Here is a 13,327-nt window from a genome sequence, read left to right as displayed (position 1 = left end):
CTCTTCCGTCTTTCTCTTCCGTCTTGCGTCTTCCGCCTTCCTCTTCTATCTTGCGTCTTCCGTCTTGCGTCTTCCTCTTTAGTCTTCTGTCTTCCGTCTTCCTCTTCCGTCTTGTGTCTTCCGTCTTTCTCTTCCGTCTTCCGTCTTGTGTCTTCCGTCTTGTGTCTTCCGTCTTGTGTCTTCCTCTTACGTCTTCTGTCTTCCGTCTTGCGTCTTCCGTCTTCCTCTTCCGTCTTTCTCTTCCGTCTTGCGTCTTCCGTCTTCCTCTTCTATCTTGCGTCTTCCGTCTTGCGTCTTCCTCTTTAGTCTTCTGTCTTCCGTCTTCCTCTTCCGTATTGCGTCTTCCTCTTCCATCTTGCGTCTTGCGTCTTCCGTCTTCCTCTTCCGTCTTGCGTCTTCTGTCTTCCATCTTCCGTCTTCCTCTTCCGTCTTCCTCTTCCATCTTCCTCTTCCGTCTTGCGTCTTCTGTCTTCCATCTTCCTCTTCCGTCTTCCTCTTCCATCTTCCTCTTCCGTCTTGCGTCTTTCATCTTCCTCTTCCGTCTTCCGTCTTCCTCTTGCGTTTTCCGTCTTGCGTCTTCATCTTCCATCTTCTGTCTTCATCTTCCATCTTCTGTCTTCCGTCTTCCTCTTCCGTCTTCCGTCTTGCTTCTTCCTCTTCCGTCTTCCTCTTCCGTCTTCCGTCTTGCTTCTTCCTCTTCCGTCTTCCTCTTCCGTCTTCCGTCTTGCTTCTTCCTCTTCCGTCTTCCTCTTCCGTCTTCCGTCTTGTGTCTTCCGTCTTCCGTCTTTCTCTTCCGTCTTCCGTCTTGTGTCTTCTGTCTTGTGTCTTCCGTCTTGTGTCTTCCTCTTACGTCTTCTGTCTTCCTCTTCCGTCTTGCGTCTTCCTCTTCCGTCTTTCTCTTCCGTCTTGCGTCTTCCGCCTTCCTCTTCTATCTTGCGTCTTCCGTCTTGCGTCTTCCTCTTTAGTCTTCTGTCTTCCGTCTTCCTCTTCCGTCTTCCGTCTTGTGTCTTCCGTCTTTCTCTTCCGTCTTCCGTCTTCCGTCTTGTGTCTTCCGTCTTGTGTCTTCCTCTTACATCTTCTGTCTTCCTCTTCCGTCTTGCGTCTTCCGTCTTTCTCTTCCGTCTTGCGTCTTCCTCTTCTATCTTGCGTCTTCTGTCTTCCGTCTTCCTCTTCCGTATTGCGTCTTCCTCTTCCATCTTGCGTCTTGCGTCTTCCTCTTCTGTCTTCCGTCTTCCTCTTCCGTCTTGCGTCTTCTGTCTTCCGTCTTCCTCTTCCATCTTCCTCTTCCGTCTTGCGTCTTCAGTCTTCCTCTTCTGTCTTTCTTGTCCTCTTCCGTCTTCCATCTTGCGTCTTCCTCTTCAGTCTTCATCTTCCCTCTTCCTCTTCCGTCTTCCGTCTTGCATCTTCCTCTTCCGTCTTCCTCTTCCGTCTTGCGTCTTCCGTCTTCCTCCTTCCGTCTTCCTCTTCCGTCTTGTGTCTTCCGTCTTGCGTCTTCCTCTTTCGTCTTCCTCTTCCGTCTTGCGTCTTCCGTCTTCCTCTTCCGTCTTCTTAATCCGTCTTCCTCTTCTGTCTTCCTCTTCCGTCTTGTGTCTTCCGTCTTGCGTCTTCCTCTTCCGTCTTCCGTCTTGCGTCTTCCGCCTTCCTCTTCCGTCTTCCTCTTCCGTCTTCTGTCTTGCGTCTTCCGTCTTGCGTCTTCCTCTTCCGTCTTCCTCTTCCATCTTGCGTCTTCCGTCTTGTGTCTTCCTCTTCCCTCTTCCTCTTCCGTCTTCCGTCTTGCATCTTCCTCTTCCGTCTTCCTCTTCCGTCTTGCGTCTTCCGTCTTCCTCCTTCCGTCTTCCTCTTCCGTCTTGTGTCTTCCGTCTTGCGTCTTCCTCTTTCGTCTTCCTCTTCCGTCTTGCGTCTTCCGTCTTCCTCTTCCGTCTTCTTAATCCGTCTTCCTCTTCTGTCTTCCTCTTCCGTCTTGTGTCTTCCGTCTTGCGTCTTCCTCTTCCGTCTTCCGTCTTGCGTCTTCCGCCTTCCTCTTCCGTCTTCCTCTTCCGTCTTCTGTCTTGCGTCTTCCGTCTTGCGTCTTCCTCTTCCGTCTTCCTCTTCCATCTTGCGTCTTCCGTCTTGTGTCTTCCGTCTTCCTTCTTCCTCTTCCGTCTTGCGTCTTCCATCTTCCGTCTTCCTCTTCCGTCTTCCTCTTCCGTCTTCCTCTTCCGTCTTGCGTCTTCCATCTTCCGTCTTCCTCTTCCGTCTTCCTCTTCCGTCTTGCGTCTTCCTCTTCCGTCTTCCGTCTTCCTCTTCCGTCTTCCGTCTTCCGTCTTCCGTCTTGCGTCTTCCTCTTCCGTCTTGCGTCTTCTGTTTTCCGTCTTCCGTCTTCCGTCCCTCGTCTTCCATCTTCCTCTTCCGTCTTCCTCTTCCGTCTTGCGCGTTCCTCTTCCATCTTCCTCTTCCATATTCCTCTTCCGTCTTGCGTCTTCCGTCTTGCGTCTATCGACTTCCGTCTTGCGTCTTCCATCTTCCGTCTTCCTCTTCCGTCTTCCTCTTCCGTCTTGCGTCTTCCTCTTCAGTCTTGCGTCTTCTGCTTCCTTTTCCGTCTTCCTCTTCCGTCTTGCGTCTTCCGTCTTGCGTCTTCCTCTTCCGTCTTGCGTCTTCCTCTTCCGTGTTCCTCTTCCGTCTTCCGTCTTCCGTCTTGCGTCTTCCTCTTCCGTCTTGCGTCTTCCGTCTTCCTCTTCCGTCTTCCTCTTCCGTCTTGCGTGTTCCTCTTCCATCTTCCGTCTTCCTCTTCCGTCTTGCGTCTTCCGTCTTCCTCTTCCGTCTTGCTCTTCCATCTTCCTCTTCCATCTTCCGTCTTCCTCTTCCGTCTTGCGTCTTCTGTCTTCCATCTTCCTCTTCAGTCTTGCGTCTTCCGTCTTCCTCTTCCGTCTTTCTCTCCCTCTTCCATCTTGCGTCTTCCGTCTTCCTCTTTCGTCTTCCTCTTCCGTCTTCCTCTTCCATCTTGCATCTTCCTCTTCCGTCTTCCGTCTTGTGTCTTCCTCTTCCGTCTTCCTCTTCCGTCTTCCTCTTCCGTCTTCCGTCTTTCTCTTCCTCTTCCATCTTGCGTCTTCCGTTTTCCTCTTCCGTCTTCCACTTCCGTCTTGCGTCTTCCTCTTCAGTCTTGCGTCTTCTGCTTCCTCTTCCGTCTTCCTCTTCCGTCTTGCGTCTTCCGTCTTGCGTCTTCCGTCTTGCGTCTTCCTCTTCCGTCTTCTGTGTTCCGTCTTGCGTCTTCCTCTTCCATCTTGCGTCTTCCGTCTTCCTCTTCCGTCTTGCGTCTTCCTCTTCCGTCTTCCTCTTCCGTCTTCCTCTTCCATCTTGCGTCTTCCGTCTTCCGTCTTCCTCTTGCGTCTTGCGTCTTCCTCTTCCGTCTTCCTCTTCCGTCTTGTGTCTTCCGTCTTGCGTCTTCCTCTTCCGTCTTGCGTCTTCCTCTTCCGTCTTCCTCTTCCGTCTTCCTCTTCCGTCTTCCGTCTTCCTCTTCCGTCTTCCGTCTTGCGTCTTCCGTCTTCCTTTTCCGTCTTGCGTCTTCTGTCTTCCGTCTTCCTCTTCCGTCTTGCGTCTTCTGTCTTCCGTCTTCCGTCTTGCGTCTTCTGTCTTCCGTCTTCCTCTTCCGTCTTGCGTCTTCCATCTTCCTCTTCCGTCTTCCTCTTCCGTCTTGCGTCTTCCATCTTCCTCTTCCGTCTTCCTCTTCCGTCTTGCGTCTTCTGTCTTCCGTCTTCCTCTTCCGTCTTGCGTCTTCCATCTTCCTCTTCCGTCTTCCTCTTCCGTCTTGCGTGTTCCTCTTCCATCTTCCTCTTCCGTCTTCCTCTTCCGTCTTGCGTCTTCCTCTTCCGTCTTGCTCTTCCATCTTCCTCTTCCGTCTTCCTCTTCCGTCTTCTGTCTTCCATCTTCCTCTTCAGTCTTGCGTCTTCCGTCTTCCTCTTCCGTCTTTCTCTCCCTCTTCCATCTTGCGTCTTCCATCTTCCTCTTTCGTCTTCATCTTCCGTCTTCCGTCTTCCGTCTTCCGTCTTCCTCTTCCGTCTTCCTCTTCCGTCTTCCTCTTCCGTCTTCCTCTTCCGTCTTCCGTCTTGCGTCTTTCGTCTTCCGTCTTGTGTCTTCCGTCTTCCTCTTCCGTCTTGTGTCTTCCGTCTTGCGTCTTCCTCTTCCGTCTTCCTCTTCCGTCTTCCTCTTCCGTCTTCATCTTCCGTCTTGCGTCTTGCGTCTTCCGTCTTGCGTCTTCCGTCTTGCGTCTTCCTCTTCCGTCTTCCTCTTCCGTCTTCCTCTTCCGTCTTCCGTCTTGCGTCTTTCGTCTTGTGTCTTCCGTCTTCCTCTTCCGTCTTCCGTCTTGTGTCTTCCGTCTTGTGTCTTCCTCTTCCGTCTTCTGTCTTCCTCTTCCGTCTTGCGTCTTCCGTCTTCCTCTTCCGTCTTCCTCTTCCGTCTTCCGTCTTCCTCTTCCGTCTTGCGTCTTCCGTCTTCCTCTTCCATCTTCCGTCTTGCGTCTTCTGTCTTCCGTCTTCCGTCTTCCGTCTTCCGTCTTCCGTCTTCTGTCTTCCGTCTTCCTCTTCCATCTTCCTCTTCCGTCTTCGTCTTCCGTCTTCCTCTTCCATCTTGCGTCTTCTGTCTTCCGTCTTCCTCTTCCATCTTCCTCTTCCGTCTTCCTCTTCCATCTTCCTCTTCCATCTTGCGTCTTTCATCTTCCTCTTCCGTCTTCCGGCTTCCTCTTCCGTTTTCCGTCTTCTGTCTTCCGTCTTCCGTCTTCCGTCTTGCTTCTTCCTCTTCCGTCTTGCGTCTTCCTCTTCTGTCTTCCTCTTCCGTCTTCCGTCTTCCTCTTCCGTCTTGCGTCTTCCTCTTCTGTCTTCCTCTTCCGTCTTCCTCTTCCGTCTTCCTCTTCCGTCTTGCGTCTTCCTCTTCCGTCTTCCTCTTCCGTCTTCCTCTTCCGTCTTCCGTCTTGTGTCTTCCGTCTTCCTCTTCCGTCTTCCGTCTTGTGTCTTCCGTCTTGTGTCTTCCGTCTTGTGTCTTCCTCTTCCGTCTTGCGTCTTCCGTCTTCCTCTTCCGTCTTTCTCTTCCGTCTTGTGTCTTCCGTCTTCCTCTTCTATCTTGCGTCTTCCGTCTTGCGTCTTCCTCTTTAGTCTTCTGTCTTCCGTCTTCCTCTTCCGTATTGCGTCTTCCTCTTCCATCTTGCGTCTTGCTCTTCCGTCTTCCTCTTCCGTCTTCCTCTTCCGTCTTGCGTCTTCCGTCTTCCTCTTCCGTCTTCCTCTTCCGTCTTCCTCTTCCGTCTTCCGTCTTGTGTCTTCCGTCTTGCATCTTCCTCTTTCGTCTTCCTCTTTCGTCTTCATCTTCCGTCTTCCTCTTCCGTCTTCCTCTTCCGTCTTGCGTCTTCCGTCTTCCTCTTCTGTCTTCCTCTTCTGTCTTCCGTCTTGTGTCTTCCGTCTTGCGTCTTCGTCTTGTGTCTTCCTCTTCCGTCTTCCTCTTCCGTCTTGCGTCTTCTGTCTTGCGTCTTCTGTCTTCCGTCTTCCTCTTCCGTCTTGCGTCTTCTGTCTTCCGTCTTCCTCTTCCGTCTTGCGTCTTCTGTCTTGCGTCTTCTGTCTTCCGTCTTCCTCTTCCGTCTTGCGTCTTCTGTCTTCCGTCTTCCTCTTCCATCTTCCTCTTCCATTTTGGGTCTTTCATCTTCCTCTTCCGTCTTCCCTCTTCCTCTTGTGTTTTCCGTCTTCCGTCTTGCGTCTTCATCTTCCATCTTCTGTCTTCCGTCTTCCTCTTCCGTCTTCCGTCTTGCTTCTTCCTCTTCCGTCTTCCTCTTCCGTCTTGCGTCTTCCTCTTCCGTCTTCCTCTTCCGTCTTGCGTCTTCCGTCTTCCTCTTCCGTCTTCCTCTTCCGTCTTCCTCTTCCGTCTTCCTCTTCCGTCTTCCTCTTCCGTCTTACTCTTCCGTCTTGCGTCTTCCTCTTCCGTCTTGTGTCTTCCGTCTTCCGTCTTCCTCTTCCGTCTTCCGTCTTCCGTCTTCCGTCTTGCTTCTTCCTCTTCCGTCTTGCGTCTTCCTCTTCCGTCTTCCTCTTCCGTCTTCCTCTTCCGTCTTGCGTCTTCCGTCTTCCTCTTCCGTCTTCCTCTTCCGTCTTCCTCTTCTGTCTTCCTCTTCCGTCTTCCTCTTCCGTCTTGCGTCTTCCTCTTCCGTCTTGTGTCTTCCGTCTTCCGTCTTTCTCTTCCGTCTTCCGTCTTGTGTCTTCCGTCTTCCGTCTTTCTCTTCCGTCTTCCGTCTTGTGTCTTCTGTCTTGTGTCTTCCGTCTTGTGTCTTCCTCTTACGTCTTCTGTCTTCCTCTTCCGTCTTGCGTCTTCCGTCTTCCTCTTCCGTCTTTCTCTTCCGTCTTGCGTCTTCCGCCTTCCTCTTCTATCTTGCGTCTTCCGTCTTGCGTCTTCCTCTTTAGTCTTCTGTCTTCCGTCTTCCTCTTCCGTCTTGTGTCTTCCGTCTTTCTCTTCCGTCTTCCGTCTTGTGTCTTCCGTCTTGTGTCTTCCGTCTTGTGTCTTCCTCTTACGTCTTCTGTCTTCCTCTTCCGTCTTGCGTCTTCCGTCTTCCTCTTCCGTCTTTCTCTTCCGTCTTGCGTCTTCCGTCTTCCTCTTCTATCTTGCGTCTTACATCTTGCGTCTTCCTCTTTAGTCTTCTGTCTTCCGTCTTCCTCTTCCGTATTGCGTCTTCCTCTTCCATCTTGCGTCTTGCGTCTTCCTCTTCTGTCTTCCGTCTTCCTCTTCCGTCTTGCGTCTTCTGTCTTCCATCTTCCGTCTTCCTCTTCCGTCTTCCTCTTCCATCTTCCTCTTCCGTCTTGCGTCTTCTGTCTTCCATCTTCCTCTTCCGTCTTCCTCTTCCGTCTTCCTCTTCCATCTTCCTCTTCCGTCTTGCGTCTTTCATCTTCCTCTTCCGTCTTCCGTCTTCCTCTTGCGTTTTCCGTCTTGCGTCTTCATCTTCCATCTTCTGTCTTCATCTTCCATCTTCTGTCTTCCGTCTTCCTCTTCCGTCTTCCGTCTTGCTTCTTCCTCTTCCGTCTTCCTCTTCCGTCTTCCGTCTTGCTTCTTCCTCTTCCGTCTTCCTCTTCCGTCTTCCGTCTTGCTTCTTCCTCTTCCGTCTTCCTCTTCCGTCTTCCGTCTTGTGTCTTCCGTCTTCCGTCTTTCTCTTCCGTCTTCCGTCTTGTGTCTTCTGTCTTGTGTCTTCCGTCTTGTGTCTTCCTCTTACGTCTTCTGTCTTCCTCTTCCGTCTTGCGTCTTCCTCTTCCGTCTTTCTCTTCCGTCTTGCGTCTTCCGCCTTCCTCTTCTATCTTGCTCTTCCGTCTTGCGTGTTCCTCTTCCATCTTCCTCTTCCGTCTTCCTCTTCCGTCTTGCGTCTTCCTCTTCCGTCTTGCTCTTCCATCTTCCTCTTCCGTCTTCCTCTTCCGTCTTCTGTCTTCCATCTTCCTCTTCAGTCTTGCGTCTTCCGTCTTCCTCTTCCGTCTTTCTCTCCCTCTTCCATCTTGCGTCTTCCATCTTCCTCTTTCGTCTTCATCTTCCGTCTTCCGTCTTCCGTCTTCCTCTTCCGTCTTCCTCTTCCGTCTTCCTCTTCCGTCTTCCTCTTCCGTCTTCCGTCTTGCGTCTTTCGTCTTCCGTCTTGTGTCTTCCGTCTTCCTCTTCCGTCTTGTGTCTTCCGTCTTGCGTCTTCCTCTTCCGTCTTCCTCTTCCGTCTTCCTCTTCCGTCTTCATCTTCCGTCTTGCGTCTTGCGTCTTCCGTCTTGCGTCTTCCGTCTTGCGTCTTCCTCTTCCGTCTTCCTCTTCCGTCTTCCTCTTCCGTCTTCCGTCTTGCGTCTTTCGTCTTGTGTCTTCCGTCTTCCTCTTCCGTCTTCCGTCTTGTGTCTTCCGTCTTGTGTCTTCCTCTTCCGTCTTCTGTCTTCCTCTTCCGTCTTGCGTCTTCCGTCTTCCTCTTCCGTCTTCCTCTTCCGTCTTCCGTCTTCCTCTTCCGTCTTGCGTCTTCCGTCTTCCTCTTCCATCTTCCGTCTTGCGTCTTCTGTCTTCCGTCTTCCGTCTTCCGTCTTCCGTCTTCCGTCTTCTGTCTTCCGTCTTCCTCTTCCATCTTCCTCTTCCGTCTTCGTCTTCCGTCTTCCTCTTCCATCTTGCGTCTTCTGTCTTCCGTCTTCCTCTTCCATCTTCCTCTTCCGTCTTCCTCTTCCATCTTCCTCTTCCATCTTGCGTCTTTCATCTTTCTCTTCCGTCTTCCGGCTTCCTCTTCCGTTTTCCGTCTTCTGTCTTCCGTCTTCCGTCTTGCTTCTTCCTCTTCCGTCTTGCGTCTTCCTCTTCTGTCTTCCTCTTCCGTCTTCCGTCTTCCTCTTCCGTCTTGCGTCTTCCTCTTCTGTCTTCCTCTTCCGTCTTCCTCTTCCGTCTTCCTCTTCCGTCTTGCGTCTTCCTCTTCCGTCTTCCTCTTCCGTCTTCCTCTTCCGTCTTCCGTCTTGTGTCTTCCGTCTTCCTCTTCCGTCTTCCGTCTTGTGTCTTCCGTCTTGTGTCTTCCGTCTTGTGTCTTCCTCTTCCGTCTTGCGTCTTCCGTCTTCCTCTTCCGTCTTTCTCTTCCGTCTTGTGTCTTCCGTCTTCCTCTTCTATCTTGCGTCTTCCGTCTTGCGTCTTCCTCTTTAGTCTTCTGTCTTCCGTCTTCCTCTTCCGTATTGCGTCTTCCTCTTCCATCTTGCGTCTTGCTCTTCCGTCTTCCTCTTCCGTCTTCCTCTTCCGTCTTGCGTCTTCCGTCTTCCTCTTCCGTCTTCCTCTTCCGTCTTCCTCTTCCGTCTTCCTCTTCCGTCTTCCGTCTTGTGTCTTCCGTCTTGCATCTTCCTCTTTCGTCTTCCTCTTTCGTCTTCATCTTCCGTCTTCCTCTTCCGTCTTCCTCTTCCGTCTTGCGTCTTCCGTCTTCCTCTTCTGTCTTCCTCTTCTGTCTTCCGTCTTGTGTCTTCCGTCTTGCGTCTTCGTCTTGTGTCTTCCTCTTCCGTCTTCCTCTTCCGTCTTGCGTCTTCTGTCTTGCGTCTTCTGTCTTCCGTCTTCCTCTTCCGTCTTGCGTCTTCTGTCTTCCGTCTTCCTCTTCCGTCTTGCGTCTTCTGTCTTGCGTCTTCTGTCTTCCGTCTTCCTCTTCCGTCTTGCGTCTTCTGTCTTCCGTCTTCCTCTTCCATCTTCCTCTTCCATTTTGGGTCTTTCATCTTCCTCTTCCGTCTTCCCTCTTCCTCTTGTGTTTTCCGTCTTCCGTCTTGCGTCTTCATCTTCCATCTTCTGTCTTCCGTCTTCCTCTTCCGTCTTCCGTCTTGCTTCTTCCTCTTCCGTCTTCCTCTTCCGTCTTGCGTCTTCCTCTTCCGTCTTCCTCTTCCGTCTTGCGTCTTCCGTCTTCCTCTTCCGTCTTCCTCTTCCGTCTTCCTCTTCCGTCTTCCTCTTCCGTCTTCCTCTTCCGTCTTACTCTTCCGTCTTGCGTCTTCCTCTTCCGTCTTGTGTCTTCCGTCTTCCGTCTTCCTCTTCCGTCTTCCGTCTTCCGTCTTCCGTCTTGCTTCTTCCTCTTCCGTCTTGCGTCTTCCTCTTCCGTCTTCCTCTTCCGTCTTGCGTCTTCCGTCTTCCTCTTCCGTCTTCCTCTTCCGTCTTCCTCTTCCGTCTTCCTCTTCCGTCTTCCTCTTCCGTCTTGCGTCTTCCTCTTCCGTCTTGTGTCTTCCGTCTTCCGTCTTTCTCTTCCGTCTTCCGTCTTGTGTCTTCCGTCTTCCGTCTTTCTCTTCCGTCTTCCGTCTTGTGTCTTCTGTCTTGTGTCTTCCGTCTTGTGTCTTCCTCTTACGTCTTCTGTCTTCCTCTTCCGTCTTGCGTCTTCCGTCTTCCTCTTCCGTCTTTCTCTTCCGTCTTGCGTCTTCCGCCTTCCTCTTCTATCTTGCGTCTTCCGTCTTGCGTCTTCCTCTTTAGTCTTCTGTCTTCCGTCTTCCTCTTCCGTCTTGTGTCTTCCGTCTTTCTCTTCCGTCTTCCGTCTTGTGTCTTCCGTCTTGTGTCTTCCGTCTTGTGTCTTCCTCTTACGTCTTCTGTCTTCCTCTTCCGTCTTGCGTCTTCCGTCTTCCTCTTCCGTCTTTCTCTTCCGTCTTGCGTCTTCCGTCTTCCTCTTCTATCTTGCGTCTTACATCTTGCGTCTTCCTCTTTAGTCTTCTGTCTTCCGTCTTCCTCTTCCGTATTGCGTCTTCCTCTTCCATCTTGCGTCTTGCGTCTTCCTCTTCTGTCTTCCGTCTTCCTCTTCCGTCTTGCGTCTTCTGTCTTCCATCTTCCGTCTTCCTCTTCCGTCTTCCTCTTCCATCTTCCTCTTCCGTCTTGCGTCTTCTGTCTTCCATCTTCCTCTTCCGTCTTCCTCTTCCGTCTTCCTCTTCCATCTTCCTCTTCCGTCTTGCGTCTTTCATCTTCCTCTTCCGTCTTCCGTCTTCCTCTTGCGTTTTCCGTCTTGCGTCTTCATCTTCCATCTTCTGTCTTCATCTTCCATCTTCTGTCTTCCGTCTTCCTCTTCCGTCTTCCGTCTTGCTTCTTCCTCTTCCGTCTTCCTCTTCCGTCTTCCGTCTTGCTTCTTCCTCTTCCGTCTTCCTCTTCCGTCTTCCGTCTTGCTTCTTCCTCTTCCGTCTTCCTCTTCCGTCTTCCGTCTTGTGTCTTCCGTCTTCCGTCTTTCTCTTCCGTCTTCCGTCTTGTGTCTTCTGTCTTGTGTCTTCCGTCTTGTGTCTTCCTCTTACGTCTTCTGTCTTCCTCTTCCGTCTTGCGTCTTCCTCTTCCGTCTTTCTCTTCCGTCTTGCGTCTTCCGCCTTCCTCTTCTATCTTGCGTCTTCCGTCTTGCGTCTTCCTCTTTAGTCTTCTGTCTTCCGTCTTCCTCTTCCGTCTTCCGTCTTGTGTCTTCCGTCTTTCTCTTCCGTCTTCCGTCTTCCGTCTTGTGTCTTCCGTCTTGTGTCTTCCTCTTACGTCTTCTGTCTTCCTCTTCCGTCTTGCGTCTTCCGTCTTTCTCTTCCGTCTTGCGTCTTCCTCTTCTATCTTGCGTCTTCTGTCTTCCGTCTTCCTCTTCCGTATTGCGTCTTCCTCTTCCATCTTGCGTCTTGCGTCTTCCTCTTCTGTCTTCCGTCTTCCTCTTCCGTCTTGCGTCTTCTGTCTTCCGTCTTCCTCTTCCATCTTCCTCTTCCGTCTTGCGTCTTCAGTCTTCCTCTTCCGTCTTTCTTGTCCTCTTCCGTCTTCCATCTTGCGTCTTCCTCTTCAGTCTTCATCTTCCGTCTTCCTCTTCCATTTTCCGTCTTGCGTCTTCCTCTTCCGTCTTCCTCTTCCGTCTTCCGTCTTGCATCTTCCTCTTCCGTCTTCCTCTTCCGTCTTGCGTCTTCCGTCTTCCTCCTTCCGTCTTCCTCTTCCGTCTTGTGTCTTCCGTCTTGCGTCTTCCTCTTTCGTCTTCCTCTTCCGTCTTGCGTCTTCCGTCTTCCTCTTCCGTCTTCTTAATCCGTCTTCCTCTTCTGTCTTCCTCTTCCGTCTTGTGTCTTCCGTCTTGCGTCTTCCTCTTCCGTCTTCCGTCTTGCGTCTTCCGCCTTCCTCTTCCGTCTTCCTCTTCCGTCTTTTGTCTTGCGTCTTCCGTCTTGCGTCTTCCTCTTCCGTCTTCCTCTTCCATCTTGCGTCTTCCGTCTTGTGTCTTCCGTCTTCCTTCTTCCTCTTCCGTCTTGCGTCTTCCATCTTCCGTCTTCCTCTTCCGTCTTCCTCTTCCGTCTTCCTCTTCCGTCTTGCGTCTTCCATCTTCCGTCTTCCTCTTCCGTCTTCCTCTTCCGTCTTGCGTCTTCCTCTTCCGTCTTCCGTCTTCCTCTTCCGTCTTCCGTCTTGCGTCTTCCGTCTTGCGTCTTCCTCTTCCGTCTTGCGTCTTCTGTTTTCCGTCTTGCGTCTTCTGTTTTCCGTCTTCCGTCTTCCGTCCCTCGTCTTCCATCTTCCTCTTCCGTCTTCCTCTTCCGTCTTGCGCGTTCCTCTTCCATCTTCCTCTTCCATATTCCTCTTCCGTCTTGCGTCTTCCGTCTTGCGTCTATCGACTTCCGTCTTGCGTCTTCCATCTTCCGTCTTCCTCTTCCGTCTTCCTCTTCCGTCTTGCGTCTTCCTCTTCAGTCTTGCGTCTTCTGCTTCCTTTTCCGTCTTCCTCTTCCGTCTTGCGTCTTCCGTCTTGCGTCTTCCTCTTCCGTCTTCTGTCTTCCGTCTTGCGTCTTCCGTCTTCCTCTTCCATCTTGCGTCTTCCTCTTCCGTCTTCCTCTTCCGTCTTGCGTCTTCCGTCTTGCGTCTTCCTCTTCCGTCTTGCGTCTTCCTCTTCCGTGTTCCTCTTCCGTCTTCCGTCTTCCGTCTTGCGTCTTCCGTCTTCCTCTTCCGTCTTGCGTGTTCCTCTTCCATCTTCCTCTTCCGTCTTCCTCTTCCGTCTTGCGTCTTCCGTCTTCCTCTTCCGTCTTGCTCTTCCATCTTCCTCTTCCATCTTCCGTCTTCCTCTTCCGTCTTGCGTCTTCTGTCTTCCATCTTCCTCTTCAGTCTTGCGTCTTCCGTCTTCCTCTTCCATCTTTCTCTCCCTCTTCCATCTTGCGTCTTCCGTCTTCCTCTTTCGTCTTCCTCTTCCGTCTTCCTCTTCCATCTTGCATCTTCCTCTTCCGTCTTCCGTCTTGTGTCTTCCTCTTCCGTCTTCCTCTTCCGTCTTCCTCTTCCGTCTTCCGTCTTTCTCTTCCTCTTCCATCTTGCGTCTTCCGTTTTCCTCTTCCGTCTTCCACTTCCGTCTTGCGTCTTCCTCTTCAGTCTTGCGTCTTCTGCTTCCTCTTCCGTCTTCCTCTTCCGTCTTGCGTCTTCCGTCTTGCGTCTTCCGTCTTGCGTCTTCCTCTTCCGTCTTCTGTGTTCCGTCTTGCGTCTTGCGTCTTCCTCTTCCATCTTGCGTCTTCCGTCTTCCTCTTCCGTCTTGCGTCTTCCTCTTCCGTCTTCCTCTTCCGTCTTCCTCTTCCATCTTGCGTCTTCCTCTTCCGTCTTCCGTCTTGCGTCTTCCGTCTTCCTTTTCCGTCTTGCGTCTTCTGTCTTCCGTCTTCCTCTTCCGTCTTGCGTCTTCTGTCTTCCGTCTTCCGTCTTGCGTCTTCTGTCTTCCGTCTTCCTCTTCCGTCTTGCGTCTTCTGTCTTCCGTCTTCCGTCTTCCGTCTTGCGTCTTCTGTCTTCCGTCTTCCTCTTCCGTCTTCCGTCTTCCGTCTTCCGTCTTGCGTCTTCTGTCTTCTGTCTTCCGTCTTCCTCTTCCGTCTTGCGTCTTCCATCTTCCTCTTCCGTCTTCCTCTTCCGTCTTGCGTCTTCCATCTTCCTCTTCCGTCTTCCT

The 13,327-nt window shown here is 51.7% G+C and overlaps 1 pseudogene; it reads right to left on the bottom strand.

The window, feature by feature from the left end:
- Nucleotides 1-3,393: 3,393 nt before the first annotated feature.
- Nucleotides 3,394-6,688, bottom strand: LOC137536690 (uncharacterized; annotated as a pseudogene).
- Nucleotides 6,689-13,327: the final 6,639 nt, after the last annotated feature.

This window comes from Hyperolius riggenbachi, chromosome 10 (assembly GCF_040937935.1).
Source record: "Hyperolius riggenbachi isolate aHypRig1 chromosome 10, aHypRig1.pri, whole genome shotgun sequence".
Lineage (NCBI taxonomy): Eukaryota > Metazoa > Chordata > Amphibia > Anura > Hyperoliidae > Hyperolius > Hyperolius riggenbachi.
The sequence above is the reverse complement of the archived record's forward strand: the minus strand, read 5'-3'. Positions and strand labels throughout refer to the sequence as shown.